This window comes from Manis pentadactyla, chromosome 8 (assembly GCF_030020395.1).
Source record: "Manis pentadactyla isolate mManPen7 chromosome 8, mManPen7.hap1, whole genome shotgun sequence".
Taxonomy (NCBI): Eukaryota; Metazoa; Chordata; class Mammalia; order Pholidota; family Manidae; genus Manis; species Manis pentadactyla.
In genome coordinates, this window is record NC_080026.1 from 112,649,400 (window position 1) to 112,667,077 (window position 17,678).

The window sequence follows — 17,678 nt, forward strand, 5'->3', positions numbered from 1 at the left end:
CTAATTACTAAGCAAATGCAAAATTAAATTAACTATCCCCAAAGTCAATCAAGGGATAGACAAAGAATACAGAATATGATACCTAATATATAAGGAATGCAGGAGGAAGAAAAAGGAGGAGAAAAAGAAAAGAACCTTTAGATTGTGTTTGTAACAGCATATTAAGTGAGTTAAGTTAGACTCTTGGATAGTAAGGAAATTAACCTTGAACCTTTGGTAACCACAAATCTAAAGCCTGCAATGGCAATAAGTACATACCTATTGATAATAACCTTAAATGTAAATGGACTGAATACACCAATCAAAAGACATACAGTCACTGAATGGACAAAAAAACAAGGCCCATCTATATGCTGCCTACAAGAGACTCACTTTAAACCCAAAGACATACACAGACTAAAAGTGAAGGGATAGAAAAAGATATTCATGCAACTAACAGAGAGAAAAAAGCAGGAGTTGCAGTACTTGTATCAGACAAAATAGACTTCAAAACACAGTAAGTAACAAGAGATAAAGAAGGACATTACATAATGATAAAGGGGTCAATCCAACAAGAAGATATAACCATTATAAATATCTATGCTCCCAACACAGAAGCACCCACATATGTGAAACAAATACTAGAAGAATTAAAAGGGGAAACATAATTCATTCTAGGAGACTTCAACACTCCACTCACTCTGAAGGACAGATCAACCAGACAGAAGATAAGTAAGGAAACAGAGGCACTGAAGAACACAACAGAACAGATGGACCTAACAGACATCTACAGAACTCTACACCCAAATGCAACAGAATACACATGCTTCTCAAGTGCACATGGAACATTTTCAAGAATAGATCATATACTAGGCCACAAAAAGAGCTTCAGTAAATTCAAAAAGACTGAAATTGTACCAACCAGTTTCTCAGATCACAAAGGTATAAAACTAGAAATAAATTATGCAAAGAAAATGAAAAATCTCACAAACACATGGAGGCTTCAAAACATGCTCCTAAATAACCAGTGGATCAATGACCAAATAAAAACAGAGATCAAGCAATATATGGAGACAAATGACAACAATAATTCAACAATACAAAATCTGTGGGATGCAGCAAAGGCTGTGCTAAGAGGAAACTATATTGCAATACAGGCCTACCTCAAGAAAGAAGAATAATCCCATATGAGCAGTCTAAACTCACAATTAATGAAACTAGAAAAAGAACAACAAATGAGGCCCAAAGTCAGAAGAAGGAGGGACATAATAAAGATTAGAGCAGAAATAAATAAAATTGAGAAGAATGAAACAATAGAAAGAATCAATGAAAGCTGGAGCTGCATCTTCAAGAAAATAAACAAAATAGATAAACCCCTAGCCAGACTTATCAAGAAAAAAAGAGAGTCTACACACATAAACAGAATCAGAAATGAGAAAGGAAAAATCACTATGGACACCACAGAAATACAAAGAATTATTAGAGAATACTATGAAAAAAATATATGCTAACAAACTGGATAACCAAGAAGAAATGGACAACTTTCTAGAAGAATACAACCTTCCAAGGCAGACCAAGGAAGAAATAGAAAATCTGAACAAACCAATTACCAGCAACGAAACTCAACTGGTAATCAAAAACCTACTAAGAACAAAATCCCTGGACTAGATGGCTTCACTGCTGAATTTTATCAAACATTTAGTGAAGACCTAATACCCATTCTCCTTAAAGTTTTCCAAAAAATAGAAGAGGAGGGAATACTTCCAAACTCATTCTATGAGGCTAGCATCACTCTAATACCAAAACCAGGCAAAGACACCACAAAAAAAGAAAATTACAGACCAATATTCCTGATGAACATAGATGCAAAAATACTCAACAAAACAGTAGCAAACAGAATTCAAAAATACATAAAAAAGATCATCCATCATGATCAAGTACGATTTATGCCAGGGATGCAAGGATGGTACAACATTCGAAAATCCATTAACATCATCCACCACATCAACAAAAAGAAGAACAAAAGCCACATGATCATCTCCATAGAAGCTGAACAAGCATTTGACAAAATTCAACATCCATTCATGATAAAAACTCTCAGCAAAATGGGTATAGAGGGCAAGTACCTCAACATAAAAAAGGCCATATATGATAAACCCACAGCCAACATTATACTTAACATCAAGAAGCTGAAAGCTTTTCCTTTAAAATCAGGAACATGACAAGGAGGCCCACTCTCCCCACTTCTATTCAGCATAGTACTGGAGGTCCTAGCCACAGCAATCAGACAACACAAAGAAACAAAAGGCATCCAGATTGGCAAGGAAAAAGTTAAACTGTCCCTGTTTGCAGATGACATGACATTGTTACATAAAAAATCCTAAAGAATCCACTCAAAAACTACTAGATCTAACAACTGAATTCAGCAAAGTTGCAGGATACAAAATGAATACACAAAAATCTGTGGCATCCCTATACACTAACAATGAACTAGCAGAGAGAGAAATCAGGAAAACAATCTCATTCACAAATGCATCAAAAAGAATAAAATACCTAGGAATAAACCTAACCAAGGAAGTGAAAGACCTACACTCCGAAAACTCAAGACACTCATGAGAAAAATTAAAGAAGATACCAATAAATAGAAACACATCCCATGCTCATGGATAGGAGGAATTAATATTGTCAAAATGGCCATCCTGTCTAAAGCAATCTATACATTCAATGCAATTCCTATCAAAATACCAACAGCATTCGTCAACAAACTAGAGAAAATAATCCTAAAATTCATATGGAACCACAAAAGATCTCAAATAGCTAAAGCAATCCTGAGAAGGAAGTATAAACCAGGGGGAATTATGCTCCCCAACTTCAAGCTCTACTACAAAGCCACAGTAGTGAAGACAATTTGGTACTGCCACAGAACAGACCCATAGACCAATGGAACAGACTACAGAGCACTGATATAAACCCAACCATATATGGTCAATTAATATATGATAAAGGAGCCATGGACATACAACAGGGAAATGACAGCCTCTTCAACAGCTGGTATTGGCAAAACTGGACAGCTACATGCAAGAGAATGAAACTGGATTACTGTTTAACCCCACACACAAAAGTAAACTCGAAATGGATTAAAGACTTGAATGTAAGTCATGAAACCATAAAACTCTTAGAAGACGACATAGGCAAACATCTCCTGAATATAAGCATGAGCAACTTCTTCCTGAACCCATCTCCTTGAGAAAGGGAAACAAAAGCAAAAATGAACTCATGGGACTACATCAAACTAAAAAGTTTTTGTACAGCAGAGGACATCATCGACAAGACAAAAAAGCACCCTACAGTATTGGACAATATATTTGTAAATGACATATCCAACAAGGGGTTAACATCCAAAATATATAAAAAACTTACACACCTCAACACCCAAAAAGCAAATAACCCGATTAGCAAATGGGCATAGGATATGAAGAGACAATTCTCCAAAAAAGAAATTCAGATGGCCAACAGACACATGAAAAGACACTCCACATCACTAATCATCAGGGAAATGCAAATTAAAACCGCAATGAGATATCACCTCACAATAGTAAGGATGGCCAGCATCAAAAAGACTAACAACAAACACTGGCAAGGATGCAGAGAAAGGGGAACCCTCCTACACTGCTGATGGGAATGGAATACTATTCAGCCATAAGAAAGAAACAAATCCTACCATTTGCAACAACATGGAGGGAATTATGCTCAGTGAAATAAGCCAGGCAGAGAAAGACAAGCACCAAATGATTTCCCTCATTTGTGGAGTATAACAACAAAGCAAAACTGAAGGAACAAACCAGCAGCAGATTCACAAATTTCAAGGGGCTAGTGGTTACCAAAGGGGATGGGTGGGAGAGGGTGGGTGCGGAGGGAGGGAGGGAGAAGGGGATTAAGCGGTATTATGATTAGTATATATGGTATGAGGAGGATCATGGAGAAGACAGTGCAAAACAGAGAAGACAGGTAGTGACTCTGTGGCATCTTACTACACTGATGGACAGTGACTGCAATGGGGTATGGGAGGGGGGACTCAATAATAAGGGTGAATGTAGTAACCACATTGTTTTTCATGTGAAACCTTCATAAGAGTGTGTATCAATAATACCTTAATAAAAAAAACGTCTGAATTTAATTTAATAAATGAAAATTTAAAGCATCCATGCAGAACTCTTGAACAGAGGATGGTAGAACTCCCAACTTGCACACTGAGGACACCAATCTAAAGTAACAACCAAAATGTTAATACTTCTTTAGCACTTACTGTGTTCCAGACACCATTCTAAACACTTTATATAAATTAATTCATTTTATCATCACAAAATCACAAACCCAGAGGAGGAGCCAAGATGGTGCTGTGAGTAGAGCAGCAGAAAAACCCATATATATTTTTGAAAATACAACAAATACAACTATTCCTAAAAGAGAGACCGGAAGATACAGCACAACAGCCAGGCTACATCTACACCTGCGAGAACTCAGCACCTGCAGAACCTGAGCGCACACCCCACCCCAGCACCCCGGTGGGAGGAGAGGAGTCAGAATGGGGAGGGAGTGGGAGCCCAGGACTGCTTAATACCCAGCCCTAGTCATCCAGACAGGGAGCACAAACACACAGTGCATGGTGTGCTGGATACTACGGAAACGGAACAATAAAACCTGTGAGCAGGTTTCCCACAGCCGGCGCCTGTGTGACAAAAGAAAAGTGAGTGCTTTTTGAAAGTCTTAAAGGGACAGGAGCCTCACAGCTGGACGGAAGCGTCCTAGCACACTCAGCCCAGCAGTGGGGAATCCTGGGGAACTCCAGGAGCCCTAAACCCCTGGGCGGCATTGCAGCTCTGAGGCCCCTCACAGAGATAAACAGCCTCCAGCCGGTTCCCCTCCTGCATGGCCCGCCATAGCAGAGAAGCAGCCTGAGACTGGCCACGGCCACAGCAGCCCCGCGGAGCCTCCGCCACCCCAACCCCTGCCCCAGAGCCGCCCAGGTAAGACTCAGAGACCCTGTCAGCACACAGCTGCCCAGCACAAGCCTCTAGGGGTCGCCATTCTCACAGGAAGGGAAGGTGACAGGCAAGCAGGAAGAGACTTTGTTCTCCCAGCTGACACACATGCCACCTACACACGACTACCTCTATAGCCATGAAAAGTGAGAAGAATTTAATCCAGACCAGAATCACACAGACATCCCCTGAGAGGGAACCTGGGGAGACAGATTTAACCAATCTTCCTGAAAAAAAATTCAAAATAAAGGTCATAACAATGCTGATGGAGCTGCAGAGAAAAATGCAAGACCTAAAGGATAAAGTGGTAAGGGAGAATACAGAAATAAAACAATCTCTGGAAGGACTTAAAAGCAGAATAAATGAGGTGCAAGAAGATGTTAATGGAATAGAAATCAGAGAAAAGGAATGCAGAGAAGCTGACACAGAGAAAGATAAAAGGATCTCCAGGAAAGAAAAAATATTAAGAGAACTGTGCGACCAATACAAATGGAAGAATATCTGCATTATAGGGGTACCAGTAGAAGAAGGGGAAAAAAGGGGATAGAAAGTGTATTTGAAGAAATAATTGCTGAAAACTTCCCCAAACTGGGGAAGAAATAGTTGCTCAGACAAGAGAAGCACACACAACTCCCAACAGAAGGAACCCAAGGAGGACCACACCAAGACACATAATAATTAGAATGGCAAAGATCAAGGACAAGGACAGAGTTTTAAAGGCAGCTAGAGAGAAGAAAAAGGTCACCTACAAAGGAAAACCCATCAGGCTATCATCAGACTTCTCAACAGAAACCCTACAGGCCAGAAGAGAATGGCATGATATATTTAATGCAATGAAACAGAAGGGCCTTGAACCAAGAATACTGTTTCCAGCAAGGTTATCATTTATATTTGAAGGAGGGATTAAACAATTTCCAGATAAGCAAAAGCTGAGAGAAAAATCTAGAAGAAATGGACAACTTCTTAAAAAAATACAACCTTCCAAGACTGACCAAGGAAGAAACACAAGATCTGAACAGACCAATTACAAGCAAAGAAATTGAAGCGGTAATCAAAAATCTACCCAGGAACACAACCCCCGGGCCAGATGGATTTACCGCGGAATTTTATCAGACATACAGAGAAGACATAATACCTATTCTCCTTAAAGTTTTCCAAAAAATAGAAAAGGAGGGAATACTCCCAAACTCATTCTATGAAGCTAACATCACCCTAATACCAAAACCAGGCAAAGACCCCACCAAAAAAGAAAACTACAGACCAATATCCCCGATGAATGTAGATGCAAAAATACTCAACAAAATATTAGCAAACCGAATTAAAAAATACATCAAAAGGATCATATACCATGACCAAGTGGGATTCATCCCAGGGATGCAAGGATGGTACAACATTTGAAAATCCATCAACATCATCCACGACATCAACAAAAATAAAGACAAAAACCACGTGATCATCTCCATAGATGCTGAAAAAGCATTCGACAAAATTCGACATCCATTCATGATAAAAACTCTCGACAAAATGGGTATAGAGGGCAAGTACCTCAACATAATAAAGGCCATATATGATAAACCCACAGCCAACATCAAACTGAACAGCAAGAGGCTGAAAGCTTTTCCTCTGAGATCAGGAACAAGACAGGGATGCCCACTATCCCCACTGTTATTCAACATAGTACTGGAGGTCCTAGCCACGGCAATTAGACAAAACAAAGAAATACAACCAATCCAAATTGGTAAAGAAGAAGTCAAAATGTCACTGTTTGCAGATGACATGATATTGTACATAAAAAACCATAAAGACTCCACTCCAAAACTACTAGAACTGATATCAGAATTCAGTAAAGTTGCAGGATACAAAATTAACACACAGAAATCTGTGACTTTCCTATACACTAACAATGAACTAATAGAAAGAGAAATCAGGAAAACAATTCCATTCACAATTGCATCAAAAAAAATAAAATACCTAGGAATAAACCTGACCAAAGAAGTGAAAGACCTATACCCTGAAAACTATAAGACACTCTTAAGAGAAATTAAAAAGTACACTAACAAATGGAAACTCATCCCATGCTCTTGGCTAGGAAGAATTAGTATCGTCAAAATGGCCATCCTGCCCAAAGCAATATAAAGATTCAATGCAATCCTTATCAAATCAATGTTCTTCAATGAAATGGAACAAATAGTTCAAAAATTTATATGGAAACACCAAATACCCCAAATAGACAAAGCAATCCTGAGAAGGAAGAATAAAGTGGGGGGGATCTTGCTCCCCAACTTCAAGCCCTACTACAAAACCACAGTAATCAAGACAATTTGGTACTGGCACAAGAACAGAGCCACAGACCAGTGGAACAGAATAGAGACTCCACACATTAACCTAAACATATATGGTCAACTAATGTACGATAAAGGAGCCATGGACATACAATGGGGAAATGACAGTCTCTTCAACAAATGGTGCTGGCAAAACTGGACAGCTACATGTATGAGAATGAAACTGGATCACTGTCTAACCGCATACACAAAAGTAAATTCAAAATGGATCAAAGACCTGAATGTAAGTCATGAAACCATAAAACTCCTAGAAAAAAACATAGGCAAAAATCTCTTGGACATAAACATGAGCTACTTCTTCATGAGCATATCTCCCCAGGCGAGGGAAACAAAAGCAAAAATGAACAAGTGGGACTATATCAAGCTGAAAAGCTTCTGTACAGCAAAGGACACCAACAAAAGAACAAAAAAGGTACCCTACAGTATGGGAGAATATATTCATAAATGACAGAACCGATGAAGGGTTGACATCCAAAATACATAAAGAGCTCATGCACCTCAAGAAACAAAAAGCATATAATCCAATTAAAAAATGGGCAGAGGAACTGAACAGACAGTTCTCCAAAGAAATTCAGATGGCCAACAGACACATGAAAAGATGCTCCACATCGCTAGTCATCAGAGAAATGCAAATTAAAACCACAATGAGATATCACCTCACACCAGTAAGGATCGCCACCATCCAAAAGACAAACAACAAACATTGGCAAGGTTGTGGAGAAAGGGGAACCCTCCTACACTGCTGGTGGGAATGTAAATTAGTTCAACCATTGTGGAAAGCAGTATGGAGGTTCCACAAAAAGTTCAAAATAGAAATACCATTTGACCCAGGAATTCCACTTCTAGGAATTTACCCTAAGAATGCAGCAGCCCAGTTTGAAAAAGACAGATGCACCCCTATGCTTATCGCAGCACTATTTACAATAGCCAAGAAATGGAAGCAACCTAAGTGTCCATGAGTAGATGAATGGATTAAGAAGATGTGGTACATATACACAATGGAATATTATTCAGCCATAAGAAAAAAACAAATCCTACCATTTGCAATAACATGGATGGAGCTAGAGGGTATTATGCTCAGTGAAATAAGCCAGGCGGAGAAAGACAAGTACCAAATTATTTCACTCATATGTGGAGTATAAGAACAAAGAAAAACTGAAGGAACAAAACAGCAGCAGAATCACAGAACCCAAGAATGGGCTAACAGTTACCAAAGGGAAAGGGACTGGGGAGGATGGGTGGGAAGGGAGGGATAAGGGCGTGGAAAAAGAAAGGGGGCATTACGATTAGCATGTATAATGTGGGGGGAGGCACAGGGAGGCATGTGCAACACAGAGAAGACAAGTAGTGACTCTAGAGCATCTTACTACTCTGATGGACAGTGACTATAATGGGGTTTGTCTTGGGGGGTACTTGGTGAAGGGGGCAGCCTAGTAAACATAATGTTCCTCATGTAATTGTAGATTAATGATACCAAGAAAAAAATCACAGACCTATGATCCAGGAATTTTACAGTAAGAAAACAAAAGCATTAAGTAGTCAAAACAAAATACAAAAAAACAACTTGCCAGTGTGAGAGTAGGCACTCAAACCCAGACCTTCTAACATTAGAGCCCTGCTCTTAACTACTATGCTATACTGTATCTCCAAAGGCAGTATGAGCATAAGTCAAGTAACCTACACATAAGGAAGCTGAGGATCTGCAGAAAAGCTGTGATGAGGTTCCAGATGAGCGAGGAAGAAGAGTATATACTCACTGATCTTAGTGAACAAACTTTGGAGTGTCCAGATAATTTGAGTTTCATCACTCTAATTTGCCAGTGAGAAGAGGTACCATGGTAGGAAGTAACAGGTAACTGTCTGATGCATGCATATACATATGTAAATATCAATAACAGTAATGTGAAAAAGAGAGAGATAAACAATTAATGGAATGGTGGAAAAACTGGAGGAGAATCTGAGTATCTAGTCAAGTTGATAGATGTATCCAATATAGCAACTGGGGGAAAAAACGGCTGAAACACACTGATATCCACTACAGGATTTAATTGATACTATTTTAATGGAGCTTAGCTTAGTCAATGCTAAAATAATTCTCCACTAGATAATGAATGGGAAGATACACAAAAACAAGAAAAAATATGAAATGGAGAGCAATTCAAGTACTAATCTGCACAGCCCTCTATTTAGGAAAGAATATACGTTACTGCTGCAGAGCTGCGATAACATGTTTCAGGTACCTCCTTCCCTACTACTTAAACAGACTTTTCAAGATAAGGGCCAGGGGTCTACATTTGTAATAATCACCCAAGTTAGTGGTTCTCAACTGGGGCAATTTTGTATCCCCAAGGACATCACTGTTGGGAGAAATTTTGGGTTGTCACAGGTGAGAAGGGAGATGCTACCAGCATCTCCTGGGTGGAGGCCAGGGGAGCTGCTAAACCTCCTGCAATGCACAGGTGAGTCCCCACAACGAAGATTAGCTGGCCAGTTACATCAGCAGTGCCAAGGCTGAAAAACCCTGCCTCAAGTATTTCTGATGCTTACTGAAGTTTGAGAAGCACTTATCAAAGCCTTCAACCAACTTCACAAACTAGAACATCCAAACAGTCAATAAATTTGACTTGTATAGTCTCTAGAAAAAGGCACTGGAGCTACCCTCATCTACCCACATCCCATATCAACTTACAATGGCATTCCATTCCCTTACAGTCTTGGCCCCAGTTTGCCCATCTGTGAAAGATCATCACAAGACACACATTTCTAGAGATGGCAGAAGCTGTACTTATCTTCTCAAAATCATCTTCTGTCCAGATGCCCCATTCCTTTCAAAGCTTTGTTGAAGCCCTTTTTTTGTTGTTAAAGTATTTTACTGAAGTATAAGATAGTATAAAGTACAGAAATTTTAAGTTTACAGCTTGATAAATTACATTGCAAACTAACCCACATAAACACTATCCAAGTCAAGTTTGTTGACTGGATGTAATAGCACATCACACAGTAATCCACAATGCTTAATGAAGGAGATGGAAATCCAATCTGCCTAACACCAGTAAGGATGGCCGCATCGAAAAAACTAAGAACAAATGCTGACGAGGATGCGGAGAAAGAGGAACCCTCCTACACTGCTGGTGGGAATGTAAGCTAGTTCAACCACTGTGGAAAGCAATACGGAGGTTCCTCAAAACACTAAAAGTAGAAATACCATTTGACCCAGGAATCCCACTCCTTGAAATTTACCCAAAGAATACAACTTCTCAAATTCAAAAAGACATATGCACCCCTATGTTTATCACAGCACTTTTTACAATAGCCAAGATATGGAAGCAACCTAAATGTCCATCAGTAGATAAAGAAGTGTCCATCATGGATAAAGAAGATGTGGTACATATACACAATGGAATACTATTCAGCCATAAGAAAGAAAAAAATTCTACCATTTGCAACAACATGGATGGAGCTGGAGGACATTATGCTCAGTGAAATAAGCCAGGCAGAGAAAGACAAGTGCCAAATGATTTCTCTCATTTGTGGAGTATAACAACAAAGCAAAACTGAAGGAACAAAATAGCAGCAGACTCAGAGACTCCAAGAAGGAACTAGTGGTTACTAAAGGGGAGGGATGTGGGAGGGAGGGTGGTGAAGGAGGGAGAAGGGGATTGAGGGGTATTATGTTTAGTACACATGGTGTGGGGGATCACGGGGAGAACAGTGTAGCACAGAGAAGGCACACAGTGGATCTGTAGCATCTTACTGCATTGATGGACAGTGACTGCATTGGGGTATGGGTGGGGACTTGATAATATGGGTAAATGTAGGAACCACATTGTTTTTTCATGTGAAACCTCCATAAGAGTGTATATCAATAATACCTTAATAAAAAATTTAAAAATAAATAAATAAAATAAAAAAGAAATCCCATCTACCCAAGGTTGGGGATGAGTCAGATGTACATCACCATGGTCTGAACATGAACCATTCACCCAATACACAAGAGAAGATAACATGTTTATAAAGCCAGAAAGTCTCCTGACCTGCTCTCCTAAAAGTTCCCCAGTTCCTCTAGATACAAGGGTTTTTTGTTTTTTCAGTATTTCAGCAGAAGTTACTGCTCCCTAAATTCATCTGCAAGGCATACCACATTCCCTGGAGGTAAACAGTAGCACTATAAGCATTTAAAAGAATGTAGGAGTATTTCTACCTCCAAACCTTCATTTCTCACACTAGTTCCCAACATGCCTCTTCCTTCCTGAAGGCCCTGTCACTTGCGGAATTCACATCCTCTGTTCCACATGGCTCCTTGCCACAGCGTCTCTCATAACATGGGTGGCAAATTATTCAATTTCACCCCCATAAACGGTCTCTAAAACAACCATATAACTCCTTTCCATTTTAATGGCTTTTTAATGCTAATCACACCATGTCTTTTATATCTCCAAAATTAAAATAGAGTGAGGCCACCTCTCTGAACTTCCTTCATGGAGAGCTCCAGAACAGGCCCCAAACTCTTCTTCTATCTCTTTTCTTTTTTTAATTCCTGGAGCTGGAATTCATCACTCACTCATTCTTCACAAGTCTTTCAGAGCACAGCCTCTCTCTCACTATACTAACAAATGACACTACTGAGTACTCACTATACACTTGGCACTGTTCTAAGTGCTTTAAATATACAGTATTTAATCATTAAAATAGCCAGATGAAGAAGGTATTATTACCATAATTTTACAAAGAGTATTTTACTTTGCCCAAAGTTACATAGCTAGTAAGTAGTAAAGCCACTAAATCTCTCTCTGGTAGTCCTTCTACCTACCATAATTTTAGTGCAAAAAAACAGGTGTTGACTAATAAAACATTCAAAATCCAGGTTCAGTTAATGTTCTATGGAAACTCCAATCTGATATCTATAAAATCAACATTCCCACTTTATTCAAGAAAAGTCAGTAACTGAGGACACTGTCTGACAAGCATCACCCCTATTTTCTGGATAGTAGGCCAGAACCTACTGTCTAATTCAGTAGGCACAGGAGTCACTATCAGGCAGCATCCACATCTTGTATGTGCCCATCTCAGAGTAGATGTTTAACCTATACTTGAAAGTGGAAGCAATTCAGGGACTTTCCCAAGACTAAGCAGTAAGTGGCAAAATCAGGAATTTGCCAATCTCAATTCTAGGTATCAACCACTGTCTGTATCTACTAGAGGTGAACTAGCTTTACAACAGAGAATTTAATGCAGTCCCATCAGCATCTATTGAGTCTGCCTACTTGCACAAACTAATAACACAGATAAAGAGGGTTACATAAACATGACTACCTCAGGTTCCCTTTCAAATTATTTTACACAAGAAGGAATGCATTTAAAAAAAAAAAGAAGGAATCCATTTACATCTTCAGAAGGAGGAATCAACTCCAAACTGACAGGATTCAGGAAACTCTGCTTGAAAATCACATTTTTCTGACATCTCCCAGAATGAGAATTCACTGTAAGACCCTCTTCTCAAGGAGCAGGAGCTTCTGTAAATTAATACTGTCTATCTCCTGGTTCAAGCCCTGAAATTCCTCAAGCTGCACAGTCACTCACATCTTCTTCATTTTCTTTCCTGTTGAACCATACAAGCCTCATGAATACCACCTAAGTATAAAATGAAAGTTACAAGACAGACTCCTATAATCTTCTTACAGAAAGCCCAAAAGTAACCGCAACCCTGCAAAGTAAATTGATTTCCCACTAGCTTAATAACTAACATTTATCAAGACCTTATAATAACACAGGGATAGTGTAAGACAAAAAGGGGGTCCAAAATTACTAAGTTGAGAAACTCACTATTAAATGGAAAAAGTGCATATTCAGATACTTAAAAATAAACAAGATCAAATTACTTTTTCCCAGGATTTTTTTCACATATGCCTTCATTTAACTCATAGCTACTGCCAAGATATTAAGCTCATCTGGCCTCCTTTCTTTCAGCTGCCTCGTAACATTTCCATGTGCACATCTCACAAGCAACTTGATCTCAGCAAACCAGACTTATCTCCTGTATACCTCTTTCCATAGCCAACCCAACCCTTTTAAAAATCGGCTGTTTTCTAATCCTGGTCAATGAAATTCCCACTCACCCAATCTCTTAAATTAGAAACCTTAGCACACACTCTGTACCCAGTCACTAAGTCCTGTTGCATCTATCTCAGAAATATTTCTGAAATATATGCCCCTCCTCTTCATTCCCACTGCCACACATTATTCAGGTTCTCAGTCAATTGTAACAATTCTAATTAGTCTCACTGCCTAATCTCTAATTACTTTAATCTGTACTTCTGTCACTCCCTAATATAAAAAGGGGATGGCTTCCTACCCTCTTTTCAGTCTCACCTCTTTGCAATTTCCCCAGCACACATTCTGTTTGGGACAAATTTCTGACATTTAAAAATCATCTGTTTTTCTTTCCCTCACATTTTCACCATGCTTTTATTTTATGCTTGCTGTTCTCTGCAACTGGAATGCCTTTCCTTACTTGTGCAAGGTCCTATTCATCCTTCAACACACAATTTGAGTATCTCCTCCCTGCAAAGATTTTCCTGGGTCTCCTAGGCAATGGCAGTATTCCCCTCCTACTGTTTAATATCCTTTATATGGATATGTAACACACAGCACTACAATTCCATATGGATATATCAGAGAGGAAAAGATACTTGAGGAAAGATACTCATATTTCTAACCCCAGTGCCAGTTACATAGTTAAGTGCTCAATAAATGTGTACTGAATAAACAGTTCACCCTCACATACCCTGGATTAACTTGTTATTTGGTTGTTTTCCCCAAATTTGATGGATTCTTGAACTTGGCTCTATGTGAAATTTCAACTTTCGTAATTGCTTTGAGTTTTCAATTTTTTTTTAAATCATTATACAAATGTTGAGCGAGTTAACTGTAACGCCAAACTTTCCAATGAAAAAGACTTAAAGGCTTCCGTATTCACTAAGAAAAAAAATGGGAATTCCCCCTTTACAATCCTAACAAGAAGGATCCACCTTTCTCTAAAAAAGTGATTGGTCTGACATCCCAAAATCCTTCACATAGGAAGTACTGTGCACACAAATCCATCTGAAGGCACACCCAAAATAATACTAATTAACTTGTGAAGGGTAGGGACATAAACTGTATTTGCCTTGGTTTACAAAGTCACTGAGAGCTCAGAATGGCAAAGAAACAGCTCTCACTAGAGGAAGAATTGGCCGGGCGGCATGGGGGGGAAGAGGGTCTCGGGGAGAAGGGGGCGCCTGATGATCCAGAATCATTTATTGGGGCTGCGACAAGTTTCTACTCTCCCATTCTCCAGAAGCAGTACGTCCAGACTTCTAATACTCTCCTTCCCCGGGAACCTGTTTTTCTCTGGTTCTTCCCCACAGCTGCCTGGGAACAGGTTCATTTCCCAGGCCCGCACCCAGTAACCCAGAGACCACATGGTAGCTTCACTGATTTTGTGTGAAGGGTGGCCTAAAGCCCGTCGGTCAGGGACTGAAAATAGAGAACCCGACGGGGGCCCTTCCGGGACACCTGAAAACTACTTCGAACAGTCCGGCCTTCCTCTAGCCCTACTCCGAGGTCTCGCCCCACACCCTCTCCGGGGCCATGCTGGACTGAAGACCACCAAGGGGCAGAAACCATCTGGGAGGACAGGCTCTCGAGGCAGCTTGAGGGGTCGGAATCCGGCCCGAACTGGAGTCAAAGGTTAGCACCTCAGCTGCCAGGAAGGCCCAACAGGGACTGGGAAGGACATGACCGGCATTGGATGGTCGGAGGGACCGCTGGAGCGAGCCGTTTCACGCTCCACTCCGCCGCCCCGGGCCCAGCTTCCCAGCCAAACGCAGCCTCAGCCCGCCCCAGCAGCTGTCCTCCCTCCCTCTCCCCGTAGTCACCCCGTCGTCCCCCGGTCGGTGCAGGCCCCGCCCCCAGGGCCGCCTCAGGGCCAAGGCCTAGTATGGCAGGATCCGCAAGGGTTGGCCAGGGGTGGAGCCCGTCCGGGCCGGCGCCGCTTACCGAGCCCCGGAGTCCTGCTCCACCACCCGCGCGGCTCCTGGTCCCCCTCACTCCCAACACCACAAATGCCGCGGCTGCTCCAGGCTCAACGACGCGCTCCAGACCTCCCCCGACCCTTCTTCCAGTCGGCTGCCGTGCCCCCGCAGGGTCCAAAAGCCCGCCTCGTGAAAGGTGCCTCCTGGACCGCTTCCTTAGGCAGGCTCAGATCACGATTCCCCAGCAAGCATCACAAAGACTACACCTCCCGAAATGCACCGCGAAGAAGAAATTCGCAAAACAAACGTCTCTTGCGGGTCTACTGGATGCAAGTTGCAACAGCTTTTTTTTAAATATGGAACACGCTGAACTCGGCAACTCAACTTTAGGAATAAATGTATTGTCTAGAAACATTGGCAAAGTATGTGGGAATGATATGTGTTCTAATATTTATTGAAACTTTGTAAGTGAAAAATTGGAAATAAAACTGCTTCAACAAATACGTATTGTGTGCAAAGCAAGTCTGTGATAACCTAGCAAGTAACCTGAGTCTCAGTTTTCTCATAAGCAAAATGAGGATTAAAAAAGATATGCCAGGCAGTGTGCGTGTGTGTGTGTGTTTCAATCCTTATAATAACTTCATGAAGCAAGTACTTCACAGATGAGAAAACAAAGATTCTGAGTGATTAAATATCTTATATAACGTTCTGAAGTTAATAAGAGGTGAACAAGAGTTTGAACCCAGTTTATCAGAAAAGAGATCTTAGTGACCCAGAAGCTCATGTTCTTTCTTGGGGAATTTTTTTTTCTTGTTTATTTACACAGTTGCGTAAGACATGATTAGTAGTAAAAAGTTATACCTCAATAGAATACAAAAAGGAGTGAGAAGACAAGTAGTGACTCTGTGGCATCTTACTACACTGAAGGACAGTGACTGCAATGGGGTATGGGGGGGACTCAATAGTAAGGGTGAATGTAGTAACCACATTGTTTTTCATGTGAAAACTTCATAAGAGTGTATATCAATGATACTTTAATTTTTTAAAAAAGTGAGAAGGGGCAAGAAAAGCCATCTTTAGGTGAACCCCAATAGTTCCTAAGCACCAGTTAGAGGCCTCCAGTGCAACTGAAAGGACACTTACCATACCTGATTTCCTTTTAACAAACCTTTGCTGAACACCTGCTGAATACCTAATTCTGGGAGTTGAAAAAAATTATGATTCTGAGATTATGTTGTAAAAGAGTGACAGAGAGATAGACAATTGTTTTAAATAACACACAGTGAATTATCAAGGGCAGGGTTAGAAAGGCTCAAGTTTGTAAATGCCCTAAAAATTCCAAGAAGTGAAAATTCCATATCAATCTCTTCCTGGGGTAAGGTGAAGATGGAATCAAGTCTTAAAGGAAAGAAGAGGATATGAGGGTAAAGCAACACAATACACTATCCACACCTGTATCTGGGAAGTTAAGTACAGATTCAGACAAGTGTAAGATTAGAAGCCCATACAATGAATAGGTAAAAGCACGAACTCTGCCACACTGGGAATGAACACCAGGTCAGCTACCTACTAGCTAGATGATTTTGGACAATTGCTTGAGCTCCCTAAGCATTAATTTCCTATCTGAAAAATGAGTATAATAAAAGGCCTATATCATATTAGTTTGGTTATCTAGCACTGAACCCTTTCGCTCATCCTGGGAGTCTCTTCCTTTGGATATATTCATGATGGAAAATGTGACTAGGAGCAACCAAGATAAGTGAGCTCTTGTGACCTGGGCTTGGCCACTAGGTACAGCCTACAAAGACTTTACTCTTGATCACAAGATGCAAAGATGAAGGGATGGTCAGAATTCATTCATAACTGGTGTATCTTGGCCAGGTGGTTCCTGTTGAAAAATAGTTATGCCTCCCAAATTTTGGACTTCAAAGAGTGTCTTCCTTCCTCATTTTCCAAGCATGCTTTTCCTGTCTCCTAAAGACTCTGTTAGCCACTATGCTCTAAGAAAATTCATTTTTACTTAAGATAGCCTATTTCTGTAATTATTCTGTAACTCTTAGCCAAAAAAGTTCCTAAGTGATATCACACACACAGACATGTGCCCACTCAAGCTTACTCATTTCTTTACCAAACATCTTTTGACATCTTTGTGCCAGGCTCTACTGTAAAAGTGAGGACATAAAGATTAAAGAAGTTCTATGGCAACTAGGAACAGCTGGAGGAGGAGAAAATTTGGGCAGGAGGTAATGATAAGGACACGTTGAGATTGAAATGTCTGTGAGACATCCAGGCAGAAATATTTA

The 17,678-nt window shown here is 40.3% G+C and overlaps 1 protein-coding gene across 4 annotated transcripts in view; it reads right to left on the reverse strand.

Annotated features, from left to right (window-relative positions):
* ARMH3 (armadillo like helical domain containing 3) overlaps positions 1-15,797 on the reverse strand; it is a 251,635-nt gene extending 235,838 nt beyond the window's left edge. For 2 of the 4 annotated variants that reach the window (XR_008998987.1, XM_057506237.1), the window contains exon 1: positions 15,401-15,796. The gene's annotated coding sequence lies outside the window, so the exon portion shown is untranslated. Of the gene's footprint in view, positions 1-15,400 lie in introns of all 4 variants that reach the window. The other 2 variants (XM_036898696.2, XM_036898697.2) reach the window with 2 other exon arrangements.
* Positions 15,798-17,678: the final 1,881 nt, after the last annotated feature.